This window comes from Melospiza melodia, unplaced genomic scaffold (assembly GCF_035770615.1).
Source record: "Melospiza melodia melodia isolate bMelMel2 unplaced genomic scaffold, bMelMel2.pri scaffold_47, whole genome shotgun sequence".
Lineage (NCBI taxonomy): Eukaryota > Metazoa > Chordata > Aves > Passeriformes > Passerellidae > Melospiza > Melospiza melodia.
Genome location: NW_026948793.1, coordinates 2451630 through 2469614, shown reverse-complemented (window position 1 = coordinate 2469614; position 17985 = coordinate 2451630). Strand labels below are relative to the sequence as shown.

Genomic DNA, 17985 nt, shown 5'->3' with positions numbered 1-17985 from the left:
TTTGTATTACATGGTAGGAGCTGTCTTGTTTTGCATTAGACATCTCAGGTGTGAAGGAAATTCAAATGGAAACTGAAGGTTATGGATTAAATGTGACAACGCAAAACTGGATCAGAGTTACTCTCTGTATCCCCAGTTCAATAGGCAGCTCCCATGTTTCACAGCTGCATTGCAATAGTCCAGGTCACGATGTATTTTCCTTGGGTTCCTGGAACATCTTTTCCTACTTAAAAGAAGTATGGACAGTTCACATATTGACTTACTGGGCATGTTGCTGCATTTTAAGAACATTTTCATTGAGAAGGTTATGAAGTTCCCATCAACATTAGCAGCTCTTTTCAGAAAATAAAATATGGGTTTATTAGAAGTACTGAAAATAAGTTAAAGGCAATAAGGAAATATTTACTAATGCTTGTTAATTTGGCACTTAGAAATGAACTGGAGTCTTTGAAGGAGAAAATGGCAAAGACAGGTGAAGAGATGAAAAGTACACTGGATGAAAGAGAAGAAAATGTATGTCATGTGTCAGGAAACTATCTCACAGAACCTGTAGGACAACATTCAATGTAAAATCTTTGTTGGGGTTTTTTCTGCAAAGCTCTCCCTGGGGGATGTGATCTCTGCCAGAGGTTTCTTCTTTCCCAGCTGCTGCCAGTTGTGCCTTTGTGTGTCCACATGTGAGCCCTGGTATTTCAAAAGACAAGCACAGTCACTGGGATGTTCACTCTGTGCTGGAAGTTTAATATTAAAGATTTATTTGTTTTTTTCAGGCAAACAGAGAACCTGCTTTTCTGTTTTTTCATATACCCACTCAGTGATGGATGGGCTCTGGATTAGCTTTTTATATGTAGGGTGAGTTTGAGCTTAAATAGATAAAAACATTTTTACTTTTCTTTCTATTGGTTCAAAGCAACCTGGGGTTTTTAGCAAATTTCAAAATTTCATTGTAAAAGTAAAAGATTTGCAATTTAATTTCAGGTTAAGAGAACTGAAAATGAAATTTCAAGAAAGGAAAAGCCGTTGAAGATTCTAGAAAATAATTGGGAAAATTCATTTTTTCATGGATGTAGGGAACTTCATACAAGTGCATTTTTTAAATTGTGAAGATCTTGGGGTTTTTTTCTTCTTCTTTCTTAACTCCATAACCACTAAAGAACTGGTTCACTGCTATTAATTAACATCTTGTAGTACTTTATGGCTAAAACTCTGATTATTCTAACATGTCAGCTGGTGTTTGAGTCCCATTGGAACAAACCAGATTGGTGCAAAGGCAGGTTTGAGAACATCTACAGGAATTGCTCACATAGGGAGTCATTTGTAGAACTTACTAATTCATGTCTGAAATACCTCTTTCAGATGAATAATTTAAAGAAACAGATGGAAAATAAAACCAAATGCATTGAAGAGTTGCAGCAGGAGGTGTGTAGAGATTTTAAATGTCACAAATACATAAACACATTATACTTTGGGTTGCCCTTTCAGCAGGTTTGTGTCTGCTGTGATGTCTTTAGATACACCTATGTAATTTAAAAATTCTCCTTTCTTATCCTAACCCTGAGCAAATTAGAGAGTCATCTTAGGGATCACTTGATTTGTTAAATGAGCCTTAATTTGAAAAGAGCAATTACAAAAATAATATCTTTAATAAACTTCTACTCTTTTTCATTTAGTGCATAGTGTTATTTATGTACGTGTATGAGTATCTCAGTTACCATGAGTAGAAAAGAATTCTGCACTGGCACAAACTGTAGTAACTTCACTGTAAAAATAAATAACTTGTACTTTTGGTCATGACATCTTCACACCTTCTGTCAGCAGCATCTTAGTTTTAATTCCCATTCTGCACCTTATTTGTTATTCCCTGCTGCTGCTCTGGAGGAGCCTTTCTTAAGGTCATGAAGAAACAGTAATTATCACAGAAATTAGCTGAACAGTCATTTGTTTGAAGAATTGTTCTGGAACCTGAGCTGCACAACAGAGAGTTATTTGCCTGATGAAATCTGGAATTTCTTGATGCAGTTCAACCATGACATAATTGTATTAACTTATTAAGGTACAATGTTTGTTTTGTTTAATTTCAACAGAATAAGGTGCTGAAAAAGAAAATTACTGCAGAAAGCAAGAAAAGCAATACTTATGAAGGGAAGGTAGGTTTAAATAGCATCATGTAGAAGACGAGGTGAGTGTTTTTAAGTCCCACTGTAAATAATGATAATACTTATTAAATACATTCGGAACAGGTTTTTGGATCTGGGATACAGACTTTGCAGGAATGAGCTCATAGTTTTTAGAAGATGCTTCCATTTTTAATCATTCGGCACTGACTATTGGACATTTAAGAGATGGATTCACATTGCAATTAATGATGTTTCCAATCTGTTCCTTTTTTTTTCTTTTGTTGATAATGGACTGAACAGGGTTCAGCAACCTCGTTGTAACAGAAAAGCATTTAAAAGAAATATATATATATACATAAATATATTACTCTTTTTAGGCTGTTCTTTAAATGTGTTCTGCAGTGGCAATACCTCTGATGGGAATATTGTGTCCAACTTTGGGTACTGCACTTGAAGAAAAGTGGAGTTTTTTGAGGATATTCATATGATAAACTTAAAAGGAAAAACTGTAAACAAAATGCACTGCTGGGAGGAAAATGTACCATAAAACCTGTGAAAATCTGATACAGATTTACAAGAGAGAAAAAACAAACATCTGTGTTTGTTTTTTCCTGAGGCATTCAAAGCATTTAGGGTGACTGCTTAGGGCAGTCTTCCCCATTGTGCTGTTGCCATTATTCCTTTGAGTATTTTCTAACTCACTTCAGGCCAAAGTTCAACTCTTTATTAAAAAAAAAAAACAACTGAACTTTTAAATAGGAAACACTTGAATCATATACCTGAAAAGTAACAGTGTTTGTGCTCAAAAATAAGAGGTAAGAAAAAATCATTAACATAGTAATTCCTAAACAAATAACAGCAGCAATTCTGCATTCTCCAAAGGTGAATAAATTGCAGTTAGAGATGGAAAATATGAACAAGCAACATAAGGAAGAAGTTGACATCTATAAAAAAGACATAGAAACAAGAAAAGTAAATGAAAATAAACTTTGTGAAGAGGTGAGAGGTGTTAATTTTTACTGCAATTTAATTTTTTTAAATTTAAAATGTTTTTATGAAGCTTTATTGGCCAGAGTCCTTGCTCATATTTCAGTCTTATTAACATAAATGGAACTTGTGTTTGCCTGAGAGCAAAGCTTTAGTACATTAGGTGGTTAGGTTGAAGTATTTGAATATGTCTTTGAAAATGAGAACTCCATTAAAAATTCTTTCTTTCAAGATATAGTTCAAAGAAATTCCACCCTTGGTATGAGGTCAGCCCAGTTAAATTAGATTATAACTTCTCCCATGTTAGTATTTTTTTGCCCACACATATTTTGATGGCAATGCTAAGAAACGTTAGGGCAGAGTGCTTGAAATGGCCTTTTGGTTTGCAGTGAGCTTGCCTGCCGCGGCTGTACCTTTGATCTTGCCCATTTTAACAATCTGCAGAAAAGATGAGGCATTTGAAAGGGATCTTAAAAGCAAACGAAGCCCAAGTGGGACTGCAAACTTTGCACCCACAGGGGGAAGAAGAAATTAAGATTTAAAAGAAATATATTATTATGTTGATGAATGAAATGCAATTTATTACTGACAGGTAGAAAAGATGAGGTTGCTTTGTGATGAAACTGCAATGATACAGAGAGAAACTGATGCCAGATGTCAGCACAAGATAACTGAGATGGTGGCACTGATGGAAAAGCACAAGGTCAGAGATTTTCCTGCTTGCTGTGGTTTGCAATGTGTGATACCATGTCAATACCATGTTTATAACTTGTGACACCAAGTTAATGACCTTTCAAAAGCAGAAACAGGTCTGAGTCTGGGAAAAGGAAGCTGAACACATGCTGCACTTTGCATCATCTAAAATCAAATTAATTTGAAGATTACGAACACATTCCTATGGGCAGATAAATTCCATTCATCTAAACTTCTGGGATTTTTATATTTTCTTTCAATTCAGGCTTCCTTTGATACCATGTGAATGCAATATATTTCAGTATCAGTTTGGCTCTTTCTCAGAGGTTACCTAGTGACTGTCAGCAGTTTAGCCTGACACATTTTAGTTTACCTTTCTATTCCTCATTTTGCAATATCTTTAGGAGATGCATTAATAAAGATGGCACAGCTGGCTCTTAGTGCTGAGCAGATATTGCTGCACAGAAATAAAGCACTCTCTGCCAGTCCACAAAATAATACTTGAATTGAGCATTTCCTGTTTTACAGTTTCTGCAGAAGCATCAATGAATCTTTTCTTTCTGAATCTTAAGGGCCTGGTTTGAAAAAAATGTTTTAAGGCTGGATAACTCTATAATTGCAACATTTAGTCACATGTTTCGAGTTTGTTGTTGGTTTGGTTTTTTTAACACAGAATGAATATGATAAAATGGTTGAAGAAAAAGATGCAGAGTTAAAAGTATATAAAATGAAACAGCAAAAGCAGTTCTCATCAGAAAGAGCACTGGTAAGGAGCACTTTCCAATGGTCAATAATTCAGTGAAGGGGTTGATGTCCTTGTGTAGTGGTTTTATACTGGCTAAGTGCAGGCACACACAAAAAAACTTTCACTCATTTTTCTCTGCTGTAGTTGAGCAGAGGAGGGGAAAGAAAAATTCAAGGACTGAGTTCAGATAAGGATTAGGGGAAAAACACTTTGAGGGTAAAGCAGATTGAAACTTAAATAGTATAAAATAATAATTATTAATAGAATTAAAAGTGAGTAATGAGAATTAAAATAAACCTTTAAAACATCTTTTTTCCAGTCCCTCTCTCTTGCCCACAGACAGCACAGAGAGACAAAAGATGTGATCTTCAGTCAGTTTGTGACTTCTAAAATCTTTTTTGAGTTTGCTTAGAGAGTTCCTTTTCCTGCTGTGCTCTGGGGTCTTTCCCACCACAGACAGTTCTCTGGGAACTTTTCCAGTGTGGTTTGAATTTTTACCAGTAGCAGTCCCATCCAACCTGCTGCAACAGATCTTATTCTGGGCACTAAAAACTCAAAATGTTTCTGAAAATAAATTGCAGTAGCAGTGTGTTTGTGTCTGCTCTTCCAGATAGTGTGTCATGTTCTGACTTCCCATTTTGATTAGGAAACTTCTGTTTTAAATATTTAGACTGTGCCCTCTCACCCCTGCTCTCCCAAGGGTTATAAGGTATTACCTTGAACAGTTCTGATCAAGTACCTGTTTCTTACAGTGCTTCAGTCTTTGTTAAACAAGCTTCAAGTATAGGGCTGAAAAGCACATAGAATTATCTTGTGTATCTAATGAGTGTCCCTGTTAATTACTGCCTCACTTGGGACTGTTTTCCTTTTTCTGGGCTGTGCATAGTTAACCCTGTCCTTTATTTAATTGTTTTTTAGGAAAATGAGCTGTCATGTTTGAAAAGGGAACTGTCCTCCCTTAAGGAACAACTGAAAGCAGAAATGGAAGAAAAGGTGGAGTTTTTTATTCCCTGAGCACTGGGGGTGAGAGGTGTGGCCTCGGCTTGTGCTGTGGGAGGAGCTGGATAAGAAATGAAACTGAACAGAAAAACAGTGACTTAGGAATGCTGGGCTTGTGCTAAATCTGGTCATAGATTTGTGTGAACTTTGTAACAGTCTGTGATTATAGATTATATATAAATAAACAAACAACAAAACAAAACTCTCCTTTATTTTTGGTAATTTTAACTAGCTAAAGCAAAAAGTTCCCTAAACTGCAGAGTTTTTTTCAGTGTCTTTTGAATGCTGGGGTTGTACCAAACCTGGTCATATTTTTGTGTGAACTTTGTAACAGTCTGTGATTATAGACTGTGCTCTGTCATTACACCAAGAAGATTTTTAACAACTGAAATCAACTAAATATTTCCTTGCTGTCACATAACTCTTTGTAGGAGAATCTTGTAAAAGAGCACTCTGGCATTATGATTGCTGAAAGTGAAAAGAAACACAAGGAAACTTGAACTTTTTAATTGCTTTTAGAATTTGGGAATGTTTATATGTGTAGAATCAATTGAAGTGCCATGAGAATTTATTTGCATTCAACAAAAGACATTGGAATGCTTTTGACTTCAAACTTTTTAAATTATAGAAAATACAAACTTATGTTCCTGGGACTCCTAAACCTTGTTTAGATCTATACAGTGAATCTATTCATGTAAAAAATAGAAAGTCTCCAAATTATATTCCTAAAATTAAAAAAATAAAAATAAAAATAAAAAATGTGTTCTTCAGAACAGGAAGCCCCTTGGACCGTCCAACATTGAAGTTTTGTAACTCCTAACAGTGAATTTTTCTTGTTGCATTTTTCTGCCTGTATTTCTTACTTCTCTGTAGATGATTTTTTTTTTTTCCCCTGGGATAAGAAGGGATTTTAAAGAGTCACACCATTCCATGGAGATATTAGACAGCAGTTTCTGGAAGGGCTCCCAGTGTGTAATTTTTCTTGCTCAGTTGCTGATTTTTTTATGTCTCTAGAATTGTTTTACTTAGTCTTACAAGTGTCCATTTGTAAAGGCACTTTTCCTCTATGGAAGAGAAAAAAGCTGATACAGCTGTAAAAATGGTCAAAGTATCAAAGTAGTCCTGACTGCAGAACTCACGCTTCTTCCTGTCAGGAGTTCACTTGTGGTTTTCACATTGCAACAATGGAATCCAGCACCGTTTTGATGTTACCTGTCTAAAAAAGGACTGCACTGGACCATTCAATGCTTCTCTGTTTAACTTCTAATGAAAAAACTATTTTAAGTAACACCAATCTTGATATAGCTATCAATCTTTCTCTGAAAGCCTTTTCCTGCAGTTTTGTTTGTTCCCATTTTCTTTGATGTTTGATAGAGTCCAATGGAGTGGCTACAGTTCAGAATAACCTGAATTTCTGCAGATAAGCATGGAGAACTTAAATACAAGTGCCATGAAACTCAGCTCTTCCATAGCTTCCCATTCATTCTCCTCATTTGGCAACAAAAAAATTATAAGAAATTATATTTCCACCCCACCCCACTTTGTTTGGGTCTTTGCTCCATGTTTGGATGGAAAGATCAGAGTTCCACCATTTCTGTCAGGTGAATTCTTGGACACTCACACTGTAAACTGGGTCCTGAGTTTGGCTTTAGATTCCATACTTACCCCATAAAATATAATCTAAAAAGATAAACATTTTCTTTCCCAGACATATGTTATAAAGACTCCTCCAATGGATAAAATGCAGAGTGGAAGAAGCACAAATCTGCCTGCAGAGCAGCAGGAAAAAGCAGAAAGTGCTTGTGCAGCTGGACACTCAGTCAGACAGCTGTGAGCACACTGACCTCCTGGTAAGAGCCAGAGAACAAATCATGTGCTGAGCAGATCTTTGTGCTTACCGCTGGGGCTGAGAATGGAAATAAAGAGTTTGGGCTTCCACATTCAAGCCGATATTTATCTGTATATTTTTAATTTATTGGTTCTTTCTGGAAGTGTAGTTGTATGTACATAATTAACATTCTTTTTATTCAACTGTTTTGCGTCATAATGACATCTTTTCTTTTTCATAATTTAATATCCTTAGGCGGAAAGAAAAAGTACTTTTATTATAGTGTGACTAAGTGTTGTGGTGTGCTGTAATGTCCCATTTTGGCCTTCCAGATCATCCCCCCAGGTGTGCCTATACCTCTCTCCCTTCCCCCTTGCCCCCATGCTGAGTGAGTCCTGTCAATCAGGCTTAACATTCCAGCAAGGCGTCGTGTGGTTGGTCAAGTTCAAAGGATGGCCCTATGCCCAGAGGTCATTGGCCTTTCTGGGTGTCATCTTCCCCTGAGACCCTGCCCCTCTCACCTGGTTGGTGGCTCACCTGTACCTCCCCTCCCCCTGTCCCTGAGCTTAAAAAGGTGATCAGACCATGCGGCCGAGATTCTGTTGGAGCAGTTGCTCACGTTTAGACCTCTGTAACCATGGAATAAACCTCTGGACATTAAATCCTCCAGCAGAATCCTCTCCTTTTTCTCTTCACCATCGCCTGAAGCTATCCTCCTGAGGTAAACGGGGTTCCTAACAAGCCTGGACTTGTTCAGTGCCCAGCTGCAACCACCAGCAAGCCAAGGTATCTCTGGGGTGATACACCGCAGTTGCTGCCTTTGGCCCAGCAGTGAGGGTCAGACCGGCCCAGGCACAATCTAACTGGTAATATTGGGAGCCATTTTCCAATATTTGGCATCCCTGACGTGGGCTAAGCGACTCTGCAGCCCGAGACAAACCTGCAGCACCTCGGAGAAGCTTCTGGCAGCCGTGCATCCAGCTGAAAGGGGCTTTGGTTGCATTGCCCTCAGCTAGAGACTTTGGGAATATTCCCAGAAGAAGTTTCGTGGACTGTTCGGCACTTGTGGAAAGCCCAGCTCCTTTCTGGTGAGGAGATTTTCCAGAGGGAGGACTGGGTAGCCTCTCTCGCTCACAGAGAGGTCCTGTTCCGGTGAAGAGACCTGCCTGTACCCAGCCAGCTACAGCTTCCATTTCGGGTGAGTATCTCTGCTCTCGGTAGAGCAGGAGCTCAAAAACAGACTCTGCCGTGAGTTCTGTTCCTTTTTGCCTTTGCATTTTTGGCTGCGCAGCCCCACAGACGGGAATTTATTGCGTTCTAGCTTTTAGCTTTCTGCTGCGTGTGCTACTCTCTTTTGAAATTCGCGCCGGAGTGGGAGCGCTCTGCCCTTCCCCCCGGCTCTGCAGCGCAGCGTGCTCGGCTCTCTCCACGTGGTCGGGGGATCCCTCTCTCTCTCTCTCTCTGTGCGGGGGAGGGGGGGCTCTCAGCTGTCTTGCCGGGGGGGACTCTCTTTCTCAGCTCTCTGTGGGGGAAGGGGGGGGTTCTCTGCACACGCTCCGCGGGGGGGCCCCGGTTTCGGCTTGCCACGTGGTGTGGGCGCTCTCTCTGCTCCGCGGGGGGGCTGCATTCCATGGCGGGGGAGGCTTTGTTTCCACCTCGGCTCGGCAGGGCGTGCCCTGCTGCTGCTGCCCGGGAATTTTAAAAGCAGTATATACAGCTGCATTGTGAAGCTTTTGTCGGCTCGTTATCGCTTTCCTATCTGTGGGGTTTTTTTTAGAAATTGGTAGCTGATTTTAGCATTGTTTTTGGTCAGGCGGGATCTAGTACTTTGCTTTTTACATCTAACATGGGTTCAAAACTCAGCATTGTACAAAAAGGAGTGTTTTATAATATTGTTAGCATTTTAGACAGTGGTAATGTGACGTTCTCAAAGGGAAAATTGAAACAGTTTATAAGATGGCTTTTCCTCCACTTTCCACAAATCTCCCCTGAAGAAATCCACAATATTCAATTCTGGGATAAAGTTGGGAATGAATTGATAACCTTAGGACAATCTGGCAATGCACCCTCAGCTAAATTTGTGTTTTTGAGTTTACAAATTCGAACAGCATTGCTCAAACAAAAGGAAATGGAGAAAAAGCCAAATGTAAAGCCATGTACCTCTGCTCTCCCTGTTTCTCCCTCTCCTAGCTCTAAAACCCCCAAACCTCTTTCCCCAAAACTTGGCATTTTAAAGAGAGCACACTCATTGGGAAGTCAACTCCTAGAGTCTGCTAAAATGCCTGAGTTGCGTTGTCCACAAGGCCCTGGCCAGGCTGCGTGGAACCTTCCCCAATCCCCTGTGTCCCCTCCTCAGAAACCCACAGCACGTGTCAGCTTTCCAGAGAGCAGTGATGCCCAAAATGGCCCCCAGTCCCTAGGGGGTCCACAAGATGGTGGATGCCACGTGGCATCTTCTCAAACCTGGTCTTCTTCTTCTCAAAATCCTCTTAAGCCTCCCGAAACTCCAGCCACGTGCCCCTCTCCTTCATTTCCTCGTGATACCTTCCCCCCTCCCCCTCCCTTTCCTGCAATACCCTCAGCTCCACCCCTCTACTCCTCCCAGGGGGCATCTGCTGACGTGATGTCACCAGGTGTCCCCGCCCCCTGCTTGCCCCCTGACCCCGCCCCCTGTTCCCACGGTTTCCCTGCCCCTTGCCAGCCCCCTGTCTCCACCACCTGTACCCGTTGCATCTCCGCCCCCTCCCCGGGTTCCCACGGTGGGGACACACCCACTGTCTGTCCTCAAACCTGTATCTGTGATCCCAATGCTTCCAATTCAAGGGATACAGAGCAGAGAACAGCAGATACAATGCATAGTCCCATGTTGCCACTGGCTCCTGTTACCTTTCAGCCTGCAGCTCAGCGGGGAGCAGCTCCAACTGCTAATTGGAGTTCTTTTGGACGACAATTGATTAAAGAGATCTGTAAATCTCATAAAGAATATGGTCCACACAGTCCATATTTCCATGGCCTTTTAAATTCTGAACTGAGTAGGACTGTAGTGATTCCACATGATTTAAAACAGCTTTTTTCCTGTCTCATGACCTCCACGGAATTCAAATTATGGGAAATAGCATGGAAACAAATGCTGAATGATGCTCTCCCAGGCTTGCATTCTGATCCAAACACAGCCAAAGACAACAGTGGTAACCCTATCACCATTGAGCACCTCTGTGGTGAGGGCCAATGGTCTTCTCCCTCAATCCAAGCTACTGCAATTCCTGCAGAAACACTCGAGAAAGTAAAAGAAGCAGCTGAAAAAACATTCTTTTCCCTACAACCTGAGGGGCCTTTTGAGCCCTACAGTAAAATTAAACAGCTACCATCAGAGCCTTTTTTGAAATTTGTAAAAAGGTTAACTAGAGCTATTGAAATATAGGTTAAAAAGAGAATGCTAGGGAAGCAATTTTAGAGGAAATGGCATTTACAAATGCAAATGAACAGTGTCAAGTTGCAATCCTGAGCCTTCCTATAGAACCTTCTCCAACCATCAAAGACATGCTACTAGTCTGTAACAGGAAAGTGCCTCTGATGAGTGTGGAAACACCAGACCAAGGCTGCTGCCAAGACCACCTCAGCGTGTCGCCGTTGCCAGCCCTGCGCCTTTCCCCTCAGCACATCAGTACCCTGGGCAGCAGCGGAGACCAGCAATGGCTGAGCCTACAAAACCATGCCTGCTTTGTAAGAACCTAGGGCACTGGAGTAACCAGTGCGCCCTGAAAAGGGAATTTGATGAATTTAGAAATGGTAGGGGAGGAGAACTACAAGCCCTCCCTGGGGGTCAACAACAACAAAAAAACTGAAGAGGGAGCGCCGGCCTGCCAGGCGTGCAGACAAAAAAAGAGCAGGCCAAGGGAATAAGGGTAGCAAAACAAATCAAGCGCGCGATAATATTAATGTTTGTGTAAGTGAAGCAGATGCTTCAAAGACTGTGTATGATTTAGGTGATTCTGTGTTAACCATGTCTTCTGTCAATGAGCCTTACAGGTTGCAGCTGACTGAGTCACTCCATCTGGAGGACACTGATTGGCATTTTGTGTCTGTAAATCCTGAACAGAAAGGTACTTGGAACCGGATTCGTTGTAAGTACATTGTCATTGGGGACACCAAACACACACCACAAGAGATCAGAATTGCTCCGGGAATGACAACATCAGATCCTGAGCAATTTGTTCTCGGCCTGCACTGTTTCCACCCACCCCTGTTTCTTCCCAAGGGACAAATTGTTGCACAAGCTATCCTTGTGCCATCTTTACGTGAAAATATCAAAAAACAAGGGCCCACAGTCGCCTAAGTCCAAGTTATTGGGAAAGACAAACCCAAATTATGGTGTAATGTCAGGGGGGGGTGGGGAGTCTAAGCGCATTGAAATGCTTGTAGACACTGGTGCAGACTGCACAGTAATTCCAGTACAAGACTGGCCAGCACATTGGCCTTTGCAAAATGTTGCTGGTCATCTTCGAGGTGTAGGAGGCCTGCAATTGGCAAGACAATCCAAAAGCATTATTCAATTTGAAGGACCAAACAGACAATTGGCAAATATCCGTCCATTTGTGTTGGATTATTCTGAACCTTTGTTAGGGAGAGATTTAATGGCCCAGTGGGGTGTCACAATTGATATTCCAGACTCTCCACAGCATATTTGTGCAGCAGTCATTGAACAACAGTGCCCCACCCAAAAACTGAAGTGGAAAACGGACAAACCAGTTCAGGTAAAACAGTGGCCGCCCAGTAAACAAAAAATAAAGGTGCTTGAGGAACTAGTGGAAGAGCAACTAAAAAAGGGCCACATTGTGGAGACCATGTCCCCATGGAACTCTCCAGTGTTTGTCATCCAAAAAGCTGACAAAAAGAGATGGCGGCTCCTCTGCGACCTCCGACAAATTAATAATGTAATTGAAGATATGGGTTCTTCCCAACCTGGTATGCCATCCCCAACAATGCTTCCCCAAGATTGGAAATTAGCTGTTATTGATATTAAAGATTGTTTTTTCCAAGTCCCCTTGCACCCTGACGATGCACCGCGTTTTGCATTCTCAGTCCCTTCTATTAATATGGAATCCCCTATGAAAAGGTACCATTGGACCGTTCTTCCTCAGGCATTAAAGGTATCTCCAGCTATCTGCCAGTGGTATGTCTCCTCCCTGCTTTCCCTAGTACGTGCAGCCGCAGAGAACGCCATTATCTATCATTATATGGATGATATCCTTGTGTGTGCCCCCAATGATGATTTACTCACGCATGCGCTTGACCTAACGATCGATGCATTGATTGTTGCAGGGTTCGAGCTCCAGGAAAAGAAAATTCAAAAGATGCCACCTTGGAAGTATTTGGGCTTAGAAATTGGAAGTAGGACCATTGTTCCTCAAAAACTAGAAATCAATCCAAGGATCAAGACCCTTGCGGATGTCCACAAGTTGTGTGGGTCTTTGAATTGGCTAAGACCATGGCTCGGTCTGACTAATGAAGACCTTGCCCCTCTTTTCAATTTATTGAAAGGGGGAGAGGACCCAGGTGCTCCTAGGTCTATTACCCCAGAGGCACAGAAAGCTCTAGAAAAGGTTCAGATTGCAATGTCCACAAGACAGGCCAACCGATGCCGGCCTGACCTGCCATTCAAATTTATCATCCTAGGTAAGTTGCCACACCTCCATGGAATTATTTTCCAATGGGAGGAAAAACAAACACCTAAGGCAAAGAACACACCAAAAAAGGACCGGGACCAGAGGGACCCTCTCTTGATCATAGAATGGGTTTTCCTCAGTCACAAAAGGTCCAAAAGACTGACAAAGCCTCAGGAGCTGGTAGCAGAACTGATCCGAAAAGCAAGGACCTGGATCAGGGAGTTAGCAGGATGTGATTTTAAGTGCATTCACATTCCAGTTGAGTTAAAATCAGGTCAAAATGCTATGAAAATACTGGAACAATTGTTTCAAGAAAATGAAGTGTTGCAGTTTGGTCTGGATTCCTACTCAGGACAAATTTCGGTAGCACGGCCCGCTCACAAATTGTTCGAACAAGATGTTCAATTTACCTTAAAATTTAAAAGTGCTCTAAGTAGGAGACCTTTAAAAAGGGCTCTAACTGTCTTCACAGATGCATCTGGGAGGTCCCACAAGTCCGTTATGACTTGGAAGGATCCTCAAACCCAGCAGTGGGAGACGGACATTGCTGAGGTGGAAGGTTCACCTCAGGTTGCTGAATTGGCTGCAGTTGTTAGGGCCTTTGAAAGGTTCTCAGAACCATTTAATCTGATTACAGACTCTGCATACGTGGCAGGAGTAGTATCCAGGGCAGATCAAGCAATACTGCAAGTTGTGTCTAACATCGCACTTTTCGAATTGCTCTCAAAACTGGTAAAGTTAGTCACTCACCGAGAGCAACCATTTTATGTGATGCATGTCAGGTCACACACTGACTTGCCAGGGTTTATCACTGAAGGCAACAGAAGGGCAGATGCTCTTGCTGCACCTGCAGTGATGGCCGCTCTCCCAAATGTTTTTGAACAGGCAAAAATCAGCCACCAGCTTTTCCACCAAAATGCACCTGGCCTGGTTCGTCAGTTTAACATCACTTGAGAACAGGCCAAAGCGATTGTGGCCACATGCCCAAATTGCCAACAACATGCACTCCCTACAGTGAGTACGGGAGCAAACCCAAGGGGACTGAACAGTTGTGAACTGTGGCAAACAGATGTAACACGCATACAGTCTTTTGGACGGCAGAAATATGTTCACATTAGTGTAGATACCTTTTCTGGAGTGGTCTATGCTTCTGCCCACACAGGAGAATCATCTATTGATGCTATTAAGCACCTCTTACAGGCTTTTTCTTTCATGGGCATCCCCAAGGAGCTGAAAACTGATAATGGGCCTGCTTACAAATCCAAGGAATTCGGGAGCTTCCTGCAGCAATGGGGAGTAGAGCACAAAACTGGCATCCCCTACTCCCCTACAGGTCAAGCCATTGTAGAAAGAACTCACCGTGACATTAAAAGGGTCCTGGACGAGCAACAACAGGTTCTGAAGGTAGAATCTCCCCACATCCGGTTATCCAGGGTGCTATTCACAATCAATTTTCTGAATTGTTCTTTTGACAGCCTGAACCCACCCATCCTACGCCACTTTGGGGGGAGCAATCATAGGTTAATGAAAGAAAAACCTCCAGTTTTAGTAAAGGACCCTGAAACTTGGAAAATGGTGGGACCTTACAAATTGGTTACCTGGGGACGTGGATACGCCTGTGTGTCCACCCCCTCTAGTTTAAGGTGGGTTCCTTCCAAATGGGTAAAGCCCTATGTTCCCAAGGTCTCAGAGAAATCTACAGAAGCACCCCAGGTTGCTCATGCTGCCTGGAGAAGAAAACGCCGCACGCGTTCTCTGGAGGAAATTCCATTTTTAAGCCTCCTATCTGGAATAGTTTGTAATATATGTTTGTCTTAAGTTTCCTTTTACCGGTTTAGATCCTGCTGTTTGTGTGCAGTCTCGAGATGCCATGAGACCGAGCCTGCTTCTCGTCCTACTTGCGATCATTTCTCCAGCGATCTCCTGGTTAGTCCCTCAGCCCAAAGCGAATGTATGGACCACTCTGGCCAGAGCCCTTGGACAAGATCACATTTGCCTCTCCACCATGACAGCCTCTGACCCCCTGTCAGCTTGCCTGGTGGGAGTTCCTTTTAAATCCTCAGAGTTCCCAAATGAAATGTGGAGTGCCTTAAATGAAGTTAACTTACTCACACCTTCCCCTGGCCGTTACCCTGCTGACAATCCTTTACTGTTTTGGCAGGAGTGGGCGAGAAAGTTACCACTGTCAAAAAGGGAGCCACAAGGGTTCCATCTCTTAGGCTCCATGAATGCAAACTTTTGCATTCACTTAAATTCAATTCCCGCTTACCATATCATGAAGCTAAACCAAACACCTATCCTGACCCTAGCAACCCACACTACACAGACAAGAACTGGTGTGAAAATTCAGTCTTAGTTATGTACTCATCTGGTGGTGATTACAAGCCTCGTGAACTCCAAAAGGGTGTGTTTTTAATGTGTGGAGACAGAGCATGGGCAGGTCTCCCTCCTCGTCTGCTCGGAGGTCCATGTACCTTTGGCAAGCTGAGCCTGTTAACACCAAATTGAACAAATCTAATACATTGGCAAACTAAAACCAACACACATACATTGGCTATCAAAAAAAAAGACCTAAGGCAATTAGACCCTGACTGTAATTCAGAAATTGTTCACTGGTCCAGACTTAAGGCCACTGCAATTACAGTCCTTCTGCTGTGGATCTCGGCAGCAAAAACTATGGGAGAATTAGGCCGATTGGAATGTTGGGTTGCAAAACAGGCAAACCTCACTTCTACTGCCCTGAGTGACCTCTTATCAGATGAGAAAATTACCAGGCAAGCCACCATTCAAAATAGGTCAGCCATAGACTATCTACTCCTTCTGCACAACCATCGCTGTGAAGAATTTGAAGGACTCTGCTGTCTCGACTTGTCATCAAAGGCAGAGAACGGACATGCCACAATTGACAAGATGAAAACCATGGTGAGCGACATCAAGAGAGAAACTGACGACTGGCTGAGTGGACTGTTCAATGGCTGGGGACTCTCGGGCTGGTTGGGATCTATTCTGAAAACTGTGTTTTTAGTGCTGTTTATTTTAGTTATAGTTACTGTAGTTGTTAGCATTGTTTTTGGACTAATCAAACGCATGGTTCTCAAGTTAATTTCAAGCTCATCTCCCCTTCTTGAGGTCTACCATTTGGAAGCCCTCAGTGCTCCAATGGATGACCTGGAGGCTTCAGTGGAAAACACTGACCTTCCTGTAGAGGAAGAAACGATTTACCAACCATGGTTTGGCAATCATTCTGCACCACAAACACAGTCCTCTTCTTTTTAAACAAAACTAGGGGGAGATGTTGCGATGTGTCTTAAGCTTCCGGGTCCCTTCCCCAAGTGTGCCAATACCCTCGTCTCCCTTCCCCCTTGCCCCTTGCTGAGTGAGTCCTGTCAATCAGGCTTAACATTCCAGCAAGGCGTCGTGTGGTTGGTCAAGTTCAAAGGATGCCCCTCAGGCCTGGGGGTCATTGGCCTGTCTAGGTGTCCCTCGTCCCTTGAGACCCTGCCCCTTCCACCTGGTTGGTGCTCACCTGTCCCCTCCCCTTCCCCTGTCCCTGAACTTAAAAGGTGAATCGAGCCATCCGGTCAGGATTCTGTTGGAGCAGTTGCTCACGTTCAGACCTCTGTAACCATGGAATAAACCTCTGGATATACCCCTCCAGCAGAATCCATCCCTTTTTCTCTTCACCATTGCCTGAAGCCATTCCTCCTGAGGTAAATGGAGTTCCTAACAAGCCTGGACTTGTTCAGTGCCCAGCTACAATCTCCAGCAAGCCAAGGTATCTCTGGGGTGATACACCGCAGTTGCTGCCTTTGGCCCAGCAGCGAGGGTCAGACTGGCCCAGGCACAATCTAACTGGTAATATTGGGATTCTGATTCCAATAGGCCAGGGTTCTGGAATGGGATTTCCAAATTTCCTCCTCCCACTTAAACTGCGCTGCCCTCACTGCCCTCCCGCCTCCCATGGAAAGCACAAAACGCAAAGATCCCAGGCTGGGATAAGAACAATTTATTGGGAACAGCAATGAGATCAGGAACTAACAAGAATAGAAACAATATTGATAACAGAAGGAATAAATAAAACTGTTTACAGGGAAAACTAAAACACAACTCACTGGGTCTGGCCACAATTTCCACTTCCTGGAAAGGACACCCTTCTCCTCAGGGAGAGAGAGAGAGAGAGAGAGAGAGAGAGAGAGAGAGAGAGAGAGAGAGAGCGCAAGTCCCTTTCCTGCCCCTGGCAGTGACCTGAGGTGGGAGTGAATGTAATGACACGTCCATGGCCAGACCCTCATGTTTTTCAATGCCACATGTCATTGGGAGGGGCAGGAGAAGGGACAGCTATCTTCCCAGCATGGATCACAGGGAAAATGGATCCCCGGGGCTCTTCCTGATGTGGGACCTCCAATGGCGAAAGAAGCTGCGGCTGGGCATGAAGCTCTTCCTGCAGCTGGGGCACTCACAGAACTTCCCTTACTGCTGACTCCATTGGTGTCTGGTCAAGTCCAAGCTCATGGAGAAGCTCTTCCCATGATGTGGAGAATTCGTAGGGCCTCTCCCTAGTGTGGATATGTCAGTGGGTAATAACGGTGGATTTTTTCTTAAAGCCCTTCCAGCAGTCAGGGCAGCAGAAGGGCCTCTCCTGGGTGTGACTCTGCTCATGCAGGAGGAGATTTGTGTTGGTCTGGAACCTCTTCCCATGGTTGGGGCACTCATAGGGCTTCTCCCCGGTGTGGATGCGTTGGTGGATGATGAGGTGGGAGTTGCACTTAAAGCCCTTCCCATACTCAGGGCAGCAGAAGGGCCTCTCCTCGGTGTAAATCTGCTGGTGGCAGAGGTAATTTGAACTGGTCTGAAACCTCTTCTGAAATTTGGGACACTCGTAGGGCCTCTCCCCAATGTCGATGTGTTGGTGGGTGATGAGCTGGGAGTTAAAGGTGAAGCCCTTCCCAC

The 17985-nt window shown here is 43.0% G+C and overlaps 1 long non-coding RNA gene across 1 annotated transcript; it reads left to right on the top strand.

Annotated features, from left to right (window-relative positions):
* The first annotated feature begins 456 nt into the window (after positions 1 to 456).
* On the top strand, positions 457 to 1391 carry LOC134413663 (uncharacterized). The gene is made up of 3 exons (XR_010026561.1): positions 457 to 513; positions 771 to 852; positions 1357 to 1391. It is a non-coding gene; the product is annotated as an uncharacterized LOC134413663 (long non-coding RNA).
* Positions 1392 to 17985: the final 16594 nt, after the last annotated feature.